The sequence below is a fragment of the Cydia pomonella genome, unplaced genomic scaffold (genome assembly GCF_033807575.1).
Source record: "Cydia pomonella isolate Wapato2018A unplaced genomic scaffold, ilCydPomo1 PGA_scaffold_155, whole genome shotgun sequence".
NCBI lineage: Eukaryota > Metazoa > Arthropoda > Insecta > Lepidoptera > Tortricidae > Cydia > Cydia pomonella.
The window spans coordinates 214,456-236,728 of record NW_026907798.1 but is presented as its reverse complement, the minus strand read 5'-3'; the positions used below and the strand labels follow the sequence as shown (position 1 = coordinate 236,728).

The following is a 22,273-nucleotide window of genomic DNA, read 5'->3' as shown; positions in this document are numbered from 1 at the left end:
GATTTCTGAGATTTTTCGCAGGATTCATTTGCGTCTATTTCTTATGTCATAGAAATCAAAACTAACAATGGCAATTTGGCAATAAACGTGCAGAAATAAAAACCGAGAGCATTTCATGGGAATTTCGCATTTTTTGCAAAATTTGCTACATACACTGTGCGTATTGGCTTTTCCCCTAACTATACCAGAGGGCGAACCAGATATTTATTACCCGTAAATAGGTAATTTAATTATATCTATTGTAACAAATAAAAACTCGGCCGAGTTTTTGAATTGCTCATCTATTTCTGTATCTTTGTAAGGCCAACTAGACGAATGGGGAATCGGACGAACAGTGCAGAATTGATTTTATCTTCGTTTGCGGCGATTTGTTTGCTTTTATGACTTCATTGAAGTTCCATGAATTAGACATTAAATTTGTTTTATTGTAATACTAGAGTCAGACCAAGCTAAGTTGGCAGCGATGTTGATAGCACAGACTGTGCAAGTGTTATTTTAAACGTCAAACTTCTATTCAATTATGACGTCGAAAATCACTGCCAAGTTAGCTTGGTCTGACTCTAGCTCTTGTCCGTTTACATTTATGTAATTGAAGAGTTGATGTCCAGATTTTTTTGAACGCGTCAGAAGGGTCAAAATTGTATAGGTAGGTAACATTAAATACTAAATAAACCTTAAAATGATTCATAAAATGAAATAAAAATAAATTTCAAAATTCAAAACAGTACAAACCGAACTTATGACAATTTATTTCAAATCCAGTGTAACTGCAGTAGGGTTCATTTTGAAATGCATTTGATTTTAAGTGCACTGTGTTTTGGAGAAATATTAGTCCATACATTTTGGGTGACCACACCTTGATGCGTGGTGCGTGACGAATGGTGTTAAATAAGGTTCGGGTGACCATGATTCGGGAAATCACCGGGACAGTACCTGAAACAGATAAAAATCAATGAAAGTTTTTTTATTGAGCAACATTTATCTAGCAATTTTGTCAATAAACTTTTCGAGAATAGTTTCATATGGTATTTTCAGAAATATTATTTTTACTACAATATTAATAATTTCTAACACATATACAAAAGTACGCTTATTTTATTCATATGAACTTGAAAAACACATGCTATATGTTACAATCTTTTGTTACATCAAATAAGTGGGTAGTAGGCACTTCCTATTCTAATAAAGATTATCATAATAAAATATATGATAAAGACTTATAACTGGTAATAAAATATTAAATTAACTATTAAAGCTTTTAAAGAGCAATGTTAATATTCTTATCTAAACTATAAATAGCTAGTTTATCACACATATGTATTAAGTAAATTCTCCTATCAAAACTTGATCACAACAAACGTAGGTTACGACGTAATACGATAAAATTGCAATTAGTTACATAATATAATATTTTTTAACTGTGCGGCGTTTGACATAATCGTGAATATGAACCTACCGTGTATATTTTGAAATAAAACTTATTTTATTTCAACGCCTTTATAGCTAATTAAATTATTACATATGTATGTACCTACTCTAACTCTAACACCACACAGTGAGCAAAACAAAAATAAATTGCGCACATGTTTCCAATACTTTTTTAACGTTTTCGTCCATGGTTACCGTTTTTTGACTACACATGGCGTCACGGCCCACTGGGTGTGACCTTTTTATGGGGTCAAGTTTACAAATTGGTACAAAATTATGGGTTTTACGTCAATTACACGTTTATTGGCCGATTACTGGACGATTTAGGGCACAGTTAAGTAATAGAAAAGGTAAGTGATATCACTCCAGCGCTCGTTTAACAAAGGTAATATTTTCAGTTCAGTTATAATGTCTAAATTCATATCTGATTACGAAATATGTATGACCGCGGCCGGCAGAATGTCTAACGTTGTCGATTGCCATAAGGACGCCTTGTTAGATTATTCGTATAAAGATACAAGCAAATGTCGTCCTTATTGCAAGCGACAGAGTGGAACATCTTGCCAGCCGCGTTCACGTTTTATGGAACTGATCAATCTCTGGCGATAACACCTACTATGGTATAATTCTAATAAAATTATGAAGCATTTTTCCGTTTTGTGGTATACAAAATACAACACGATTTTCTGTAAGTATTTTTAATAATCTACAATGAAACATGTATTTTAATGAGTCATCCCCAACACAATTTATATTAAAAAAATATATAGTAAGTTAAAATTCGTAATCAATAAACAATTCTTTCTTTTAGTAACTTTATTCAAAAAATACTTGTACAGGCAAGCGAAGCATTAGAATCAATAAACAACTATTTAAATAACTATCTAAAACAGTATAAAGTATACAAAACTTGCCCAGAATCTAGAAAAAAGTCAATGCCCTAGCTCGTATGGGAAAAGATTAGTATAAACAAACTTACATTAATGTAAATATTATGATGATAGAGTGCTAATGTTTTTTTCTAAATTTATTTACAGTACGATGAACGGTTAGCTAAGAATATATTTAGATAGTGCTTCAGATATATTATCGAAGCATTATTCAAATATTTTCCTTTGTCGCCTACTTGTTTGGTTGCAGTGGTACAAACCAAGGAGTCAAAAAAGTGTTGTTACATATTTAAATACCTAAGACACTAATTCAGCATCTAACTGATAGTGACGGCCAAAGTGGACAAATATATCGTAACACACCTATCATACAATAAATACTGTAGAAATAAATAATGATCCTGACTGTACTATCGCTTGTCATTATTAGAACAGTAGGTGTTTGTAATACAATGGAAACAAATATTAATAGAGGATATTAGTGTTTTAAAATATCTGCTAGTACACTGGTACGAGTAATTATTTTAGTTTATTTAGTGTGAGAGTTTTCAAGAAAGGATACAATACATATACAATATGTTCCGATGAGATTACACGCGCCCATAAGTTACATTAGCTATTAATTTTATTATGTGGCTCGTACTTTTGTTTGCTACCGACCTTGTTTTAAAAAGAAACATTTTTTAATGCTGATAAATTAGTCTGAGATTTATGTATTTTTAAACTGTCTAAAATACTTTGCTGCACTTGAAGAGAAAGTGACTAAGACAGAGGAAGTATTTAGACATGCCCCCGGAAAATTGGCACAGAAATGCTTGCATGCGCCAAATAAACATTTGCATTTGCAGACTAAATATTTGTACACCTATATGGTAGATCACAGAGTACTATATCATTTCACTGTCATCTGTATTATAACCTGTGTTTCACAAATAAAATATTACTTACTTACTTACATATGACACCCATGCGGTTAGTCATTGCCAAGAACACGAGCCTGCCTGTACTGAAGTCAGTGGTCCTATTTTTGAAAATAATGCGTTAAAACAGTGAAATTTTAAATACATTTTCATCGTTTCATCATATTACTTTTAATTGACAAGACTTATTTTTCCTCAATTCCAACTATGATGACAGAAATAGATAGGTATCATATTCTTATGAAAAAGTAAAAAAAAAAAAATTGTTTCTTCCATTGTTGGAAGAGTTCCCTGGAGTTGGAAATAAAAATACATTCGGATTTTAGTATAATATCTATTGATTGCTGCTTTTGAGGAATTTGGTGGATTAGCGGCACGATAAGGATGTGCAGTATAGAAGATTCTTTCCCGCGAACTTTTTCTGAAGTTTTTTCGAGAGACTACAATACTGTTCATACAAGAGTCAATGACCACCAATATTGTAACCGTCCCTATGCTGTGGTAACCATGTTTACTTAATAATATAGGATGTTGATTTAGTCACCTGCAATAATATACGGGGTGTCATACTGAGCAACTTTTACTAAGGGACCAACCCCGAAATCGTGAAAATAAAATTCTGTTACATATATTTTGGCTGTCTGACCTTGACATTTTCTATGGAAGAGTTTTTTTTTTCGCGATTTCGGGATTAGAGCAATCGTAAAAGTTGCTCAATATGACCTATATATTTAGACCGTAAATTATTACAGGTGACTAACCCTCTTATTTATAAACGCCGCTGATAATCGTTTGTCCCTTTCCATCATACCAATACGTCGGAAAGGGACAAACGATTAAAAGCGACTTGTCAACTTTAGTAGACGTTTATGAATAAGGGGGTAAATAAATACCTTTTATTACAAATGCGAAAGTAAATCTGTCTGTCTGTCTGTTACCTCTTCATGCTTAACCGATTTAAATGTAATTTTATAAGAAGGATGTAGGGCAGTTTTTAATTTTATTAATCATTATCTCCTTCACTCCAGGCAGACGATGCCACGGGCAAACCCTAGTGGTAAAAGCTAATTTAGCCGAAAGCTAAATTCTATTTCCACCACCAGAAACAATTCCACGCAATGAACTAAAGGCCATTTTTCTCGGAATCCAGGCCATCAATAAGCTTAGTAAATAGGTCTGTGTTTGTGAGCTGAGACCTAATTCTGCTAAGTGGGGTGTAATGAAAGCATTAACCTATAAAACTACCTTTTAATAAATCTGATTGCTTTAATACCCACTACGTACTATATTTGATGCCAGAATATAGTACACTATATGTATAGGTATTTTATTTGATGTTAGATTTAGTGCTTAAGCGGATAAGTTCGCCTTTGTACACATTTACTGTATTATCTCTGTGTTATGTACTTGTTTTGTACAATAACGTGTTTACTACTACTCCAAAATGGTCTACCGTCGCCAGAAACTGGGAAATCAATGTTGACTCTTTATCAATACATTTTACAATCTCTTATGTTTGCTACTTATTTAGTTAATTGTGTTTATAAAATATATGATAATTACAAGTGCTAGGACTAATTCTTAGTGGTACGAGAATGTAAAAACATGTAATGATTTTTTGGAAATTATTATCTGTATAAACTCTCCTCCTTCATATCGCTTTCTCGAGCGCATCCTAAAGGAGCAGAGTCCGCATGGTGACCTAATTACAATAATTTTCGCAAGCACTATATTTCAAGATTCTGATCTTTCCCAGACGGAAAAGTAGGATTTTTGTGAACAGTTTGATTTCCCATATATGGAAAGATCAGTAATTGATTTCAATACAACAACACTAGTCCAATAAGTAATTGCTCTATTATTTTCGAATAAGGATGACCATAAACAAATAGTTTGCGCTCTGCTTCTGCCGTTGTCCGAGGTTAATAATCCATTAAACGTGGACACATTACTCGTGGGATATTGTAGGGTGACCAAGCGTTTTGGAAAGAGCGGGATATTTTGACGAGTGTTCTAGAAAGACAGTGAAAAATAGAATCTGTAAAATGAGGGCATATGGTTGTCCAATAACACTTCATAGGCTGCGTTTCCACCAGAGATATATGAGGATGCATAGATATGGTTGTGATTGTCAAGAACAAATAGAATCACTTCATTTGTTTTCCTCGCTCAGCGTGCGTGGTGCTTAACAGACCTCTCACCTCCCACATTTCTCGTGGAAACGAAGCTGTAGGTTTTCGCTGCTCAGCAATTACTAAAAATTGATAATCAAATAGTACGATTTTCAAAAAGTCACATGTACCTACGCATTTATTTATGAAAATTATTATAGTATACTTATTTTTATAAGAGTGCGCTACCACAGAATAAATAAGAAACTTCCTACAACGCCGAAGTTTGACAGCGATTCAGGGCCGAATCATGTTGTCCCTTTCTAATGTATTGAACTATCCCTTTCGGCTATTTAGCGTTGTCAAAATTCATGTAATTATATTATCTGTGGTTGTGCACGCAAAGGGACGTCAAGTTGTGCCAACTCTAATAATTGCTCGGAGCAATGCCGAGCCGAACGGAGCCGAGAAAGCCCGAACGCTCTAGTTTCCTCCCCCTGGCGCTACTCAGAAAAATGATGGATTTTGTCTAACGGCATGGTTACCCTAATTAACTACATAGTGTCCACACTTTAGTAACGAGTCCCGTGGTTAATGTACCGTGGATTCGTCGCCCGCGCATCCGGCATTATGAACGTTAGAAAGGGTTAAAATTACCTATTTGTTACAGTTAAAGCTTGAAATTATACAATAAAATGTTTTCTTTATTCATGAATTTTAGACACAGGCCATAAAACAAAAGATAGATATGGTACGTAGGTACTATGTGAACCTTTTGTCTCACAAGGTGAGGAGGTCTCAATAGCGGGCCAATTTTGAAAATGGAAAATATTTATTAAAATAGAAATAGATATTTAGCACTTATGTTAACGGCACCAATCATAGGAATTTTAATAGAAAAATTTCACCGACAACTATAAAATTTCTACCGCTTTACGCGTTAGTTGAATGTCCTATATTCGTCCTTTATGTTTTCTATGAATTTAATCAAAGCTGCTGGAATTGGTTTCAATATTATTATTGGTTTTTGCTCCAGTCATGGGATGTATGGGGCCATTAATTTTCAAACTAATAAATATCTATGAAAAAGTAAACTTAAGCAGCTCTATTGTTCTTGTTTATGGTAACATGTTGCCAGAGTTTAAAAACTGATGGTAAATACTTATTTGACAGGATTTACCTATACCATCCTATTACTGGTGCCAGTCCCATCATAGGAGTGTTTACTATACCTACTACTTACTATAGCAAAAGGAAGCATGATGTCTCTGGTTCAAATATTTGTCAATTTCTGGTTCAAATATTTGCCAAGGCGGGATTTTTTAAGTACCTACCTAAATTTGCAATTTATTTTCTTTTTTTGCATAAGGTTTATATGTTTATTATAGGCTCGATCACATTTAATACCAACTCAAACTAAATGTGTTGTACACGGATTTTATATGTAATTTAAATAGAAAAATCACCATCAATCAATGACATAAAACGTTAATAATAATAACGAACTTTTAAGATATTTTTCAAATAGCAGCAATAGATTCAGTAGCTCAGTTGCAGCACTTATTTGAAGCACAAGAACTCTTCCATCTAGTCGTATAAGTATTTTTGTCTGCTTTGCAGCAAACGCACAAAATGCATGGTTATTTCGGACACATTCCCGGCCGGCTTTCTTGCGCAACGGGTCATCTTTGTGGCATGGCGACTCTAGCCGTTTATCGAAAGGTTCCCGGTATTAGGGAGATAAAGAACTGTTATTAAGTCATATTTAATGATAAAGAAACGATTTTAAACTAGAATAACGATTACAGTATGATTCCGGTGATTTTACTGACCCGAAGGCCCGATCAAAGAGGAAAGTTACGGTAGTGTCTAGAAGAGGTCTGGAGGTGTCCAGAGCTGTCTTCTAGATATTGCTAGCACCCTAGCTTGCTGTTACGAGAGTGTTGCATACACGACAATAATCAAAATAAGAGAAATCGAGGACTGAAGTGGAGGAGCAAGTCGGAAAGCAGACCCTGGGCTCAAAGCAGCAGGTGATGAACTAACCGGGTTAAATGCTTAAGATGGGAGAGAAAAGAGGAAATTTCACTTCGATACATTTATTTTATCTACAACTACAATTATAATAAGGTACAGTAGGGTTCAAAAGTCCATGGACAAGTTATGAATGAAATCATTCATAAATTGTCCATGTAAATTTCTGATGGTACCTGACCCATGTAAGGCTCAGTGCCTAACAAAGGCCACTTTAGAAATATTTGATCCTTTTTACAAAAACGGTAGCTGTTAATATGAAGCGTTTGTTTTCTAAGCCAAAACTACTATTCATACGTCGATACTTCAATAAATAATTTATAAAATTTGATGTCTTTTTCTTAAAATTCATAGTTTTATTTTTGTATCTTAAAATAAATAAGGTCCGGTACCATTAATTATAATAATTTTTTTTTTTCATTTGCATTTAGGGACTAGCTGCACACGTTCTGTAATTAAAGTTTAAAGTCTTTCAACAACAATGATTTTATGTACGACGAGATACATCTCGTTTGCACTGACTACAGTCAGTCCAATAATTAAAAATGCGTCAGTCCCACGTCTGACCTAACCTATTTATTTTTAATATCGCCTGCTTCTAATCTTAGTCGACAAATCGGCGATTGTTATTTATAGTTTACTACATGTTATTGGGAAATTAATAGCCTTTCTGAAACACGGAAGCATTTTTAGAACACAAAGATTAATCTTTCTTTTTTATAGTAGATGTTTTATATTTTATAGGTCGGAATTCGTAGCGTTATGCTTCTGGACGTAAATTATCTATAACAAAACATACACAACAACAAACATTTTAAACAATCATGATTTGGGGTTTAAAAGTTGTTGCTTGAATGAATTATGGGTTAAATGCCTCGAATTCCGCTTATATTTAATTGATTACATCTCTGCCAAATGAATCATGTAAAACTGTATAAATTTATAGTAAAAAGTAGAATTTTAAATGTAGAGATTTTCAAGATGATGCAATACTTTTATATATACCTAATGTAAATTTTTAGGTGTTTCGATAAAGAGAAGACCCAAAACAGAGGAACTTCGCGCAGAAGAGTGAGGAGCACCGACTCCAAATAAAGGGAACAGAGAGAGAAGAAGAAGGAGGAGGAGAAGTAGGTGTTTCGATAAATGATTTGTATTTTTTTTTGTACAGCCTATTTACTTGCATTAGAGTTATTAAAATCCTGCAGTTGGGTATTTAATTTCAATTCAAGACCTTATCAAACAACCGATTTGGGGCAGTCATTCATTTGTTTTGTCAGTTTTCTTTATTTCATTGAATCATGTTTGTTCCGTTATTTATAATTTTTTTTATGTAATGGCAGCAAACGAGCAGACGAGCCGCCTGATGGGAAGTAGTCATCGCTGCCCATGGACATAAGCAACAACAAAGGAGCCCCTTATGCGCTGCCAACCTTTTAGCTTTTGCTTTATATAATCACTATTGATTCACTAATCAGTATTAGTGTGTCCTTCATTTAAAAAAAGTCACTAAAGGGGCCCATTTCACTATGCTGACAATTGATTTCTGACTCTGACAGTTTACTGTTTATTTTCCGATTAATAAGTAACGATGTACTTATTGGACCAGCAATGTACAATTGTCAGTTTCAGGTGACAATTTGTCACTGTTGCGAAACAGGGGCATCTTCAGGTCATATAAAGGTGATATAAAGATCTCATTTTAGAAACAAAATGTTGCATGAATTAAATAGCTAACAGTTCGAAAATAATATTGCAACTGACACGTTCCAAACTAAAGTCTTATGTAACTATTGAATTAAAATGTAGATACAACATTTCAGTTCAGTGCTGTGGAAACATTAATTTTAAACAATTTCATAGAACATGCGTTTGTTGCCAAATCGTTTGGCACGGTCATCAATGACGTCATATTTCGGCAAAATGGAGTTTAATGAACCTTAAATCGACCTAGTTTTGGTTTGACCTACTTCTTTATTTCTATTATGTAAATTGTTGTTTGGAATACTTTTCGGTAAAAAATACGATTTTGGGCGTAAGTTAATTCTCTCCATTATCCTTGAACATTATCATGTCAACAACTGTTCACAACATCACTGGTCATTGATTCTGCGCCTATGAACCGCCTAAATATAATTCCTAATAATCGAAGAAAGGCAACAATTATAAGAAATAGAGTCTATAAACAGTTTGGCAGTGGAGTTTGGTATATGTACTTAGGTGTTGGGATTGTTGCAAATAAAAAGTTCAAACGCGGTAACAATAATAAATCTATATTAACACAACTCAATACTAAACTAACACTAATTACAATAATAAGTTACCTACTAGTAAGGCTACCTATTCAAAAAAACATCAAAGAATTGTACAACATTTGGAAAATAGATGTTAAAATATCAGTCAATATCTAGTCAGATCCTATAATCATTTAAGTAAGAGCACAGTTTTTAAATAATAATATTACACGTTTGAATAAATAATATAGGACGATTGATACAAAATGAAACACTGTTATTAAAAGTACAAAGATACCAATATAAGTTAGCAGTGATTTTGATACCCAGACTGTGCAAGTGTTATGTAAACGTCATAATTTCAAGGTAGTGTGAGGTTTAAATAACAAGTTAATGATTAGATTTTTCTAGTTTCAATAACAGTGCTTCATTCTGTGTCAATTATCCTATATTATTTCTTCAAACGATAAAATTCCCTGACAGATGTTTGACACAGCTATTAATGCTAAATTTGGCAGCTAACACAAGATGAAAGCCGCCACTAAACCACTGCGGAAGTGGCCATCATTGCGGTTTCCAGTAGCTGGACACACACCGCTTTACGTTTGACGCTGTAAAATGACAGAAGCTGCCGATAGTGACCATACGTTTACGAGTCACGAGTACCTTGGCTATTTTATTTTAAGTCAGAATCAAGAGCTTTTTCGATGTCAAATGAAAACCTGCGAAGTTTTAAATGTAAGAAAAAACTTACCCAAGTTCCACTCCCTCTGTTCTACATAGTCCATGGGGTTATTCAATTTATATTGTGACATATTGAGCATTCCTAATAATTGGAGCGAAACTTTTCTTTACCTACAATACTAGTTATAACAGGGTGATGAAAATGTTCAATGTTGGCTAAATTGTCTGAGGTGAAAACCCGGGTCAAAATTCTTTTCGTTGTCTTGTGTTTTGTCCACAAAAAATGTGACGAAGTGGAGTTTTTTGAATGAGATGAAATTTTCTCATGTAAAATATAATCTACAGCTAGAAAGACATCCAATAGCACTCGACTTTTTTATTTATTTGATAGAAGACATAGATACAAGCGTGGCAGAGTAGTCAGAAACAATACCACGAAAATAGTGTTGACCCACCCACCTATGCAAGTATAGCGAGAAATCGCAGTTGCAACCACAAATTATGCTCACGTTAATGAATTAAAGAGGTGTGAAGTAGAAAGTGCACACGCACGTGTATCATTCATGTAATTAGCACAGTTAATTTGGGTGCTGCATATGTAGGGTCACCGGTCATAGCTTCCGGCAACTGTGTTGTTTTTAAAAAGTCGTATGCGACACTGAAGTTGTACGACGATATGACATTATGTTGTGGAATGTTCGAGCCATTGTCTTATGTGTTAAAGGTCGTAAGCGACACTGGAGTTGTATGAAGTTATGACATGTTGTTGTAATGTTCCAGCAACTGTCTTATTTCGAATAAGTTGTAGGCGACACTGATATTGAATGAAGTTATGACATTTTGTTGTGTAATGGATTGTGTGTAGAGAATATTAAGTTGAAAGGGGTTCGCGGAATGAAAAATCGTTGGTGTTCGACTGTTCGTTGAAATCAGAGTAGCGTCGTACATTTTGCGGTATTTGGATTGTCAGTCCTATGGTTGATATACCAGCTCATCCAGTAAGCCACATTAATCTTGCGCTTGCCTCCCAATACACTCCTCTCCGCTTCTTTAGGCCACGATTTCGGGGATTTGCAGTAGAAATTATCTAAAGGATGCTTTCAAAATAAGTTTTTGGTGAAATATTCATTTTTGGTACAAGCTTTTATCGTTGATTGTACTTTTATTTCTACTACACAACTAGTGCTCTTCGAGACAATTCTAAAAACCCCAAACACCATTAGGTGGTGTTGTTTTATTACAGAATTTATTAGGCCACTTTTTGTCTCCATCATAGATCAGTTCGCTGGTACCATGATATTGCATGATTGTCACCCGACTTACATATTTATGCATATTTTCAGCTTCATCAGAAACCGGGAAGTGGGTCAAATTTAACTTGCAAGATTTGGCCCGTACATACATAGGCACATTGAAAGTTAAATAAAAACGTGTAAAAATTAAAGAATCTTGTTGCACGATAGGAAATATTTTGTAATGTAAAACTTTTTTGTCCCATATTTTTGTACTTTTACCGATTTTTTTTTATAAAAATAAAATTGTCTTTAGATGAAAGTTTTGATCACCACTATTTTAAAGTTAGTTATCAGTTATCATATCGTAAATTTATGAATTTAATTTAAGTCAATACTTGGACCACACACGCTCATATCTTCAAACTTTATCAGTAAACTTGTGCATTACGTCTTTAATTTAGTACCGATTACAGATCGCTACCATAAGATGGAACATTTATGCGTAACTCGAGTTCACGCTTAAAAAGTATACGCATCGTTATATTGCATCGTTTATCATTTTATATGAATAAAGCTCAATTTTGTGAATTTTTGTTTACAGTTTAATTAGAAATAATAGGCTGTCATCTGCGGCCGTAGATAAATGCATGGTATTAATGTTTCTTAGATTTAAATTTACTTGCTGTTATTTTCGTAACTTTATCCTTTCTCATTTATATTATCATTTATTTTTGATAAATAGAGACAGGCCAAGACAAGTCGCAACGATTTTGGTAGCACATGCAGTGCAAGTGTTATTAAACTTCTATGAAATTATGACGTATAAATAACACTTGCATTGCATGTGCTATCAAAATCGTTGCAGACTCTAAACTGGAGTTACTTCGAAATCGGGATAGTTTTGAAAACTCCAACAACCTAATAAACTATATTAATAGCACTGGTTACTGTAGCATCAGTAAACAAGATGTATTAGTAAGCATTGCAGTAGCGTAAGTATTGCCTAGGTATAAAGTGCTGCTGGTTTAGATTATACAGTGCAACTTCGATAGCACGAATGTCAAGGGAAATGCCAAAAACTTCGTGTTAATGAGGTTTTGTCTTATAGAGGGTATTTTAGGACGGCTTACTTAGGGGGATTTTTAGAGGTTTTTGTTTGTCTTAAAGAGGTTTCGAGTTACCTACATGTAAAATGTTTAAAAATAAACGTATCAAAGAGGTAGTTATACAAACGCGTAAATAACAGTTTTATTATCTTAATAATACGCCAATTTTTTTCGAGTTATAGAGGTAAAATTGTACTGGAGACGTAAAGGGAATCGTTGATTACTTAGTCTTAATGAGGTTAAAAACATTTTGAGTTATGGAGGTTTTGGGTTTTGAAAGGAAGGGAATGGCATTTTATTTCGTGTTAACGAGGATTTCACCCTATCAAGGTCCAACTGTATTAGTGATTTTCTCTGTCAGACCAATTTTCAAAATTATGTCTTACTTTAGTTGTTAGCCTAATGCACCTAACATTTAAATACACTAATGAACCTTACGGTCAGCGACTTGAAAAAGTGATAAAACGATATTTAGTAGGAGGTAATCTATGTCACCACCCGATAATATCATTAAGTTCATTATTAGCCATTTACTCATTATCGAACTAATTTGGCTGTAGCTTGCCTTCTGATAAGACGTATTTGGCAATTGGGTTTTTACACATATACTTATTTATCAAAGTAAGTTGACCCGCAAAGTTAAACAAAAATAATTGGCCCCAAGGCCATTGGGGAGCTTGACTTCCGGTAGGTATAAGCTAGATGCAGCATGAAAGAGCTACTTAATGGCCCGATTCGAAGAAAGATTAAGACACGCTTAAGATCTTGGAAATATCTTTAAAAGATCGATAACATAACGACTGGTCAAAATTGACGTTTATTTCGATTCCGCTGTGATCCCAAATCGAGCTGCTTCTGTCAATTATACGACATACAAACGATATCTAAATGAGAACTTATCTAAACCAGAACTTATCGTTATCGTATCTCATTCTTCGAATCGGGCCGTAAGTACATTTTAAAGACTTTAAGCTTTTTTATAAAAAAAATATTGAAGATCTGATTCTCACATATCCTGGTGTTTTTTCAACTCAGAATCACTAGCACATTCAATTCTGATGCAAAAAAATGTCCCAAAAATTTGTATGAAAATTGTAGTTTCCATTTCACTACGTCACGTACATACTAAATGAAAAGAAAATCACACTAAATCGTGACGTAATGGAAAGGATATTTTGGACATCTTATTTATTGGTTTAATGGAGAATGCTGTCGATTCTAAGTGGAATGAGTCCAAGAATGTTCAAATTTCTAATCTAGAATTAGGTTTTATATTTATTTTAGAAATCGCCCATTTTTTTAAGTTTTTAAGGGAAGTATACCACGTCAACGTCCAAAAAAAGAAAAGTTTTTCAACTTCTATTTATTTTCCATTTTCCATGATTTTTTAGTATGTTATTGACACAATGATAGGTTTATAGGATTCCCTTCTTTTTCAAAATTTGCAAAACAGAAAATATTTTTTTTTTTGTTAAAGCGAAACCTATATATCTAGAATATATTATGCTGAAGGGATCGACATCAAAGTGATTTGTTAAGGTTTAGTTAGTAGAAAACGCTTTCTCCCGAAATGGAATTTCATAGAAAAAATACCGTTAAGTATAAATACACACATAAAGATAAATTCCTCCGAGAAAAACTCTACAGGACCAGAGGTGATCTTCGAAAAATATTAAGCCTCTGCTCCCGACTTCATCTGCGCGGAATTCTGAGAATAGGGGGTATGGTTTTGTTCGTAAACAAGTGAACTTTTCAGTTCGTCTTTCATCGATTCAATTTTGCCAAAAAGTAGTAAACATTTGATAGTAGGTTGAAAAACCAGGTTTTAGGTTAGGTACTTTCCGTTTATATCAACTCGGATATGGGTAAATATGGTATCAATGCATTCAGTATTTTGTCCTGAGTACAAATATATGAGCTGAGGAGCGCGAAATTGGTGGGAGTAGTTACTGTGACGTCATAAAGTCGGCAGTACAAAGTTTTTTTTTGTATATTTTAAACATACCATGAGCGGTTCCAAATGAAAGGGCTTTGTGAGTAGATCACAAATAAGTATATAACATACTATAACATTTTTACTACTTGGTCTAACAAATTATTAGAAAACTTTCAATCATTTCACAATATAGAGTTGAGTTTGAACAGCTCTAAATTGAAAATGGCTGAATGGATTTTTCAAATATTCTCATTATAATGTCTTTTTTTATCTTTATCTTATAATGTTCTAAAGATAATTAACCAGATATATTGAAAAATAATAAAAGGACGTCATACTTAATGTATTGATACCAAATATACCCGTATCTGAGATGACATGAGCGAAAATCGATTTCTAGAAGACTTTTAGAGAAAATGCCAATCTACATACTACTATATATATTTTCATACTGTTTGGGATAAAATTAAAATAGGTTTGATGATGTTATGTCTGTCCGTTTATTCTATAAATACCTCCACACTACTAGCCATCTAATAAATGACACGACATGAAATGACGTCGTATTTGACTCTGCCTCATACATATAAATTATATAAATATAATATCATACAAGCGTCATTAGTAAACCGTAGGGCGTGTCAAAAAACAAAATTCCCGTCTCGTTCAGAACATATCGGCACGTCATTTTTATCTACCATCATATCAAATTGACTTTACATCCTGAAGGGATAAGAAGCATATTATCTTATAAGTGCGAGAGAGATGGATGCAAACGATCCTTGAGTGTTATTCCTATTGCATATAAGTGTTGGCTTCATGCGACCAGTAAAATTAAATCTGGCTATATTTTTGTTCGATGACGAATCTAAAAGGTTTTATCAGCTTCGAATTAGAATATTACATTTCCTATATCCCCATCATTTATAAAATATTCTTTCAAAAATAACATTCCCGGTTATACGAGTACACTTACTGTAATGGAAATTGTAATATATTTATTACACAAATTGACTAAGTCCCACAGTAAGCTTAATAAGGCTTGTATTGTGGGTATTTAGAGAACGATGTATATAATGGATATTGATAAATACAAGACATACATATAACACCCATGACTCAGGAACGAATATCCGTGCTCATCACATGAATAAATGCCCTTACCAGGATTTGAACACTAGACCATCGGCTTCATAGGCAGGGTCCCTACCCACTAGGCTAAACAGGTCGTCAAATAAGTATGGTAAAATATTGTAGATTACATATTGCTCCTTATTTCTACATGATTTGTTTTTAATAAGTATACTTTTATCGATTTAAATCTCACCCTATCCGCAAGAAGAGTTAGACAAAAATTGCGAGAAAGCTGAGTTAAGGGTGAATTTCAAAGTTCTTTTAAAAGCCTTCATGTTCCACTGTTCAATTTTTTTTTTCAAGAACCTTATCGAACGTAGATTGATGTATTTAAAATAAAATTCGCATTTAAAAAATGTCACGTCAGATATTTACAGCATATAACAAGATGAAAGTGGGGGGGTCAAAAATCGTGAAAGTCTAAGACAAACGTTATTGACGCCACTTTGCGGATATCGAGATCATAGTTCTTATAAACTGGGTAGCCTGACAGCCACCGGAATACAGGGAAAAATAAGAAAGAGAGGGTTGTACTGTGCGAGGGAGAGCTTCAAAGTGCGCCGACGAGATGATATCGTGTTCGGAGGAAGTGTGGTTTTATTGTAAGGGTTTTAGGGTTCTCTGCTCATGAAATAAGGACTTTAAACATTGTGTGCTGGCGTTCCGTCACATCAAAACTTATTTTAAGGTTAATTTATAGTCCGTTTTATGCTATTATCCTTGTTATGTTAAAGTGTTGACATTTGAAAATAGACCATAGGGTCGGTCAGTTATGACGTATACAATATAATGACGTATACAAGATACGGCTACAATAAAAATAGTTTACAAACAGACTGAGCTAGAAAGACTGGCAGGGTGTGGATGAGTCCCCGTCGAACATCCGACGAAATTTCACCTGGCGCCCACTTATTCATAATTTAGATTAATTTGTTAGTTTTATTTAGGTTAAGTAGTGTATTTTAGTAAATAAAAGAATCATTGTGTTTAAAGTTAGTGACCGATGTTTCAATTACCTTATCGACACGTAACATCCTAAATAATTAAATATAACTATTTAGGATAATGGTTTCTTTTTTCGGTTCTTGAGCTAAATTAATTTGTTCATGTCATGATTTTGTATGCTACAGATATGAATATACTACATTACCTACGTGTTGAAATGTAATTTACCTGCAGAGTAAAACCAAGTATAAATAAATATAAATCAACACAGTAAACTTTTTTTTAATTATGTATAAGTATTTCGATTTGAATTAGACGTCCAATTCTAGACGATCAAATAAAAAGAAAGATTCCTTTTTTTCCCTTAACTGTAGAAATATTAGCAAATAACTTGTGTCAATAATATTAGGCTGCTAGCTTCTGCCCGCGACTTCCTGCGTGATGATGATGATAAAAACTATCCTATGTTCATCCTCGGGCCTCAAACTATCTCCATATCAGATTTCATCGACATCGGTTCAGCAGTTTAAGCGTGAAGAGGTAACAGACCGACAGACAACCAGAGTCACTTTCGCATTTGTAATATTAGTAGGGTTTACAAATGTAGTTACAAAATATTGACGGTTCTATAGAAGACTAGAAGTACGACCTGAACATATTAAAAGCATTTCACTATAAAAACTGGCATACGGAACTCAATTCGGTTTTAACATCTGTTTGCGTAATTTCAACATGTGAATTACTGACCACTTTAGGTCAATCGAAAGGGGAATTTTGATTGCTTCCCGTCATTGTAAACTGCATCCAGGGTATTCTGTAAAGTATTTCAACAATCAACGTTCTTTGCATTTTTATTACTGTTTTAATTGTGGTACAGCTAAGGGTATTTCGGTACAGCGGAGAAATGCCGGAAGCTTCTTGAATATTATTAGGGCTCCATTTTTCGATCGTTACCTATTTTACTATATATTTTGTATTGTTATTAGCCCATGCGATTTTGTAATTGGTGGACTAATTATATAATTACCAATTCTGCTTGAAAAAAGGGTTCTTGCCTGCAAGGAATTACCAATGGTTATAGCTTTATCAGCCTAAAAATCCTCGGCACACGCTCGCTAAATCTATATTTATGAGATTAAAACACACTGGTCCTTAAAAGTTTGAAGACTGCTAACACAGCATTTATTTAAAAGTGTGTTCGCGCTTCGTCTCGACTTGTTTCTTTTAGTAGTTTTTAAAAAATCCATTCAGATTTCCAATGTTCTCCAAGATGTTCCAAGAAGTCATTGATAGGAGCCTGGTCTCTAGGAAATATTTGGGATCAGCATCACTCAATTTGATTCTATACGTACTTTCGTGAGCTGACGGTATCCTTACGTACTAATAGTAAATAAGCAAAGCAAAGAGAAGTCAAATTTGTAGTCAAAGTCTTATAATGACATATGGCTATTTGACCCATGTTCTTTCACTGTAATGTATTAAATATCAAACGCTGCTGTCGCCATCTACTCGAGTATAGGCCAAAGGTATATCGCCATCTATTGTAGCATACATTTTTCTTAATTTTTCGAGGCACGTTTTTTCCTTAGTCTTTATTTATCTTATACGTTGTTATATCTTTGTTACTATCTAGGTAGGTAAGTAAAAAATGTTACCTCAATCCCTCGGTTATTTTGATGTCATGTTCGGAAGATTGTGGGTCACTTCTGGATGATTTCATCCAGAAGCTAATCTACTAATCCTGTCTGGAGTAATCTTAGCTCAGGACCGGTACAAATGGTGTAGGTATTTAAAGAGAGGCACGGAATATAATAGAAATCTATGATCAGCAGTGAGCGATAAAAGGCTAACATGATGATGAGGAGTAAGTATGGTAAAATAAGTTTAGTTTGGGTACTTTGGTACATAAATGGGTAAATAATTTGATCGATATACCTGAAACGGCACTGCATCATTCTTTTCTGGTTTATTTTGCCTCAAAAATATAAGAGTCATATTTTATCTTACAAAGTACTGGTCCCTGCGTCTAAAAATCGATTACGATCTTCAAACCGGTATGTAGTTCATGACTGGATACCCCAATCAATGAGTAGTAGATCAATGAGGTAGTAGATCTCAACATTAAGAGGGAAGAATAGCTTTGTGATCCGAACCGATAACCGAAAATCAAAGTTAAAGAAGAGTTTGATTTTGAGGTCGATCACTTCAGGATAATATATTCTAGGTTTATAGCGGCATAATATAATCAAAGTGATTTGTTAAGATTTAGTTAGTGCCGTTAGTGGAAACCGTTTTCTACCGAAATTGAAATTTCATCAAAAATGTACGTACGTTCGATTACAAAGTCGAAAATGTATACAAGTTTACAAATTTGAATACAAAGTTTAAAATTTGAATGCGTCAGGTTTTTTCCGGTCTAATGGAGGAGCATGCTTGGAGGAGGATGGAGCATGCTTAGTTGCTAACCTAAGAGATGTCTATTCATATTTCATAATCTGTGATATTAAACACAATCTGTGATATTAATCATATTAAACACCTGAAACGCTTCTTCGCGTTTATTAGTCCTTAATGAACATGTTTACTGTTAGAAACCTTAATTTCTACATGAGGATTTTGCGAACCTTCCATGCGGTACGCACTTAGACTGCACGTCACAGACGCGGGCCGCACCAAACACCGCCGCAAACGGGAAAATGATTGCCAAGTTCAAATACCTCACCGATTGGATTATAAACTATACTACGATTGCTTTTATTTTAAAATTAATTCCTCACGAGAAAGGCGTTGGCATCATAGTCATCATCTTTATATTACTACGTGTTCACACCTGTAATGGGTTCAGTCCCCGTTGAGGTATAATTTGAATATCGTTATGGACTTAGTGCCTAATCGTGTTCTTTGACGGCGTGTCGGCAAATATTTAGTTTGGTTTTATTAAGCTATTACAATTCTATTGGGCGCTTATTCATTGATGTAACAAGCGCTTTCGATTTTCTATACACTGAAGTGTAAGTAATACAAAGTTACTTTAAAAAAATAGTGTGTCTGTAATTTATTGGTCACTAGATTCAGCTCGCTACCTAGTCTACCTACCTGGTTTGTTATGCCATGTATAGAATATTGATTTCCATTATAAAATCTATCCTACATCCCCGGAACTTAAACTATATACCTACCTACATACTATTTAGATGTCATTTCTATCGATTAAGTGGTCTAAGCGTTAAGAGGTATATAGGTAATAGACGTATAGAGCTATTTCGTCTGCGTAGAATTGGTGTTTCCATAGAAAATTTCATCCCACTTTTCACCTCTTAAGGGATGAATTCCCGAACTAAAATAATCCTATTGTCTTTCCCGGAACTTAAACACAAACTACCTGTATTCTTACCAATTTTCATCTAAATAAGTTCAGCGGTTAAAGCATGAAGTGGTAATAAACACAGTTACATTTTCATTTGGATTTGACACTAAAAAGTAACGTGGATATATATTCCTCCTGAACTCAAAGAGCATTTGATTTGTACATCGTATATCCCTAGCTAAGTTATATTCTGATATACACACTTTGTCAGTAGGCGGCAAATTTAAAAAAAATTGGCGCTAAGGTTTGTCGTCCCATAGAAAATTTGAATTTCTCGCCTTTTTCTAACAAACTGGGTGTGTTTGAGTATATTACCAGAAACTTATATTTCCTTCAGATGAATAACTGCATTAAGTTCTCTAACCTCAACTGTTTTTCAGCCAACCTTCAGCCATATCAAATATTTTCTTAATTAACTTCCACTGAATACCTGGGTGGCAAACAGACTTAGATATATGTATGTACGTCTGTCCACACAATGCGCTTAGCTCGTATAAAACGATAAAACTTGTCAATGGCGCTGATGTAATAAAACGAAATGTTATCGCTGGAATAGAATCAGGATCGCTCTAAACTTTTAGGGTGGGTGCAGACTGTTGAAAGATTAGATTACCTAGTTCAATGGATATGCCTAGGTTTTTCAGTAAGAAGTAATACTTACCTACTGCTATATTTTCAAGGATATCATAAGAAAAGTTTCAATGTATTTAATAGATACTCTAATTCAGATGTATAACGTCCAGGACGAACTTGTACTTCGAATTTGAAAGCTGCAGAGTTAATTGACCCCCTGCATAGAAGTTTGTTTTCAGGGGGGTCCAGCTATCTCTGCAGCTCTCTGTACATTATGTGTGAACTCTGAATGTCAAAAGTGGACGTTTTACCATTAAGTTACCATTACGTATATGGCGCTGTACTATATGCTCTCTTATTAATCTGTTAAACTTGGAGGCACGATATTTTCTTATGGCGCATTGACATATATATCTAAGGACGGGCCTTACGGGTAATAAGAATGGGGCCAGTACAGCGGTGTCACGCACACGAATTCGAGCCAATCGTGTAGTCTAACGCCACAACGCGATTGGTTGATGAGTTCGCATCACGCGCGCGATAAGTCGCAACTAGTTGCGTTAGATTGCACGATTGGCTCTAATTCGTGAGTGACACCACTGAGCTAACACCATTCTTAGTGCCCGTAAGGCCCGTCTATTAGATATATGTCAATTTTATGGCGTTATTTACACATCACGCTAGTGATACGCATCAGTCAATACATTCTCGCTAGTCAATTCTAATAAGCCCTTGGAAACGTTTGTCCAGGATCCGTTATTTTGACATTTGTGTTTGTTAGAAAGGGACGACAATTAGCAGAGGTTGCTAAGTTGTATGAATATGTAAGGGAGTTACACGGTACACATCTTATACAATCAATAAATCTTTTCTAAAAGGCTTACCCAGTCAACCTAAAGACAATACGTAGTAGCAAACGTATTACCAGTGACTTTTCTTTATACAATGGTTTAAAACGACAAACCAACGAAACATGACAGCGAATATATTTGCCTACTATTTATCTGTGACCATTAAATTTAAAAGGGCCATCACTTAGCCGTCTAGGCACAATTTACGAGCTAGAAGTTATATCCCGTCGTGTGTACAGAGCTTAAGGATAAACGAACCGGTCGGCCCACGCTTAAACCCGGCTTATCTCTTATTTTAGGGTTGCCTACAAAATACAAAAATGTGTCAAGTGGTATATAGAGCAGAAAAAATCGTTTTAAAAGAAATTCAATATTAATTAACCGTTCAAAATAGCGCATTACGTGGGGAATCGTATTAAACGTGATCGAATTAAGCGGGTTTTACAGTATTTAATTGAAATAATTATAATATTAATCTTGTATGTGTGTGTTCTAAATAAATAAATAAATAATAATAATTCTTGACTCGAGTTTGTTCTAGTTCTTTTCTATGGTACGTACATATAGGTGGCCAACGAACAGACGAATCGCGTGATGGTAATTGCCGGCACCTATGGACACCCGCAACACTAGAGGGGTTGCAAGTGCGTTGCCGGCCTTTAAGGTGAGTAGATACGCTCTTATCTTGAAAAGCTCACCAGAAAAGTTTTTTATTTAATATCCTTATGGAACTCTGGCGAAATTTAAAGTCGTACATTTCAAATTAACTTAATTAGTTATTTTACGAAATTTCGTGTGGTGTTTTAGAGTTGTGATGTATTAAAA

At 34.4% G+C, this 22,273-nt stretch overlaps 1 long non-coding RNA gene across 1 annotated transcript in view; it reads right to left on the bottom strand.

Annotated features, from left to right (window-relative positions):
• Window positions 1-499: 499 nt before the first annotated feature.
• The window catches only part of LOC133533328 (uncharacterized), a 154,935-nt gene continuing 133,161 nt past the window's right edge, over window positions 500-22,273 (bottom strand). Inside the window, exon 3 of the long non-coding RNA XR_009801850.1 lies at window positions 500-933. This is a non-coding gene — a long non-coding RNA (uncharacterized LOC133533328). The remainder of the gene's footprint in view (window positions 934-22,273) is intronic.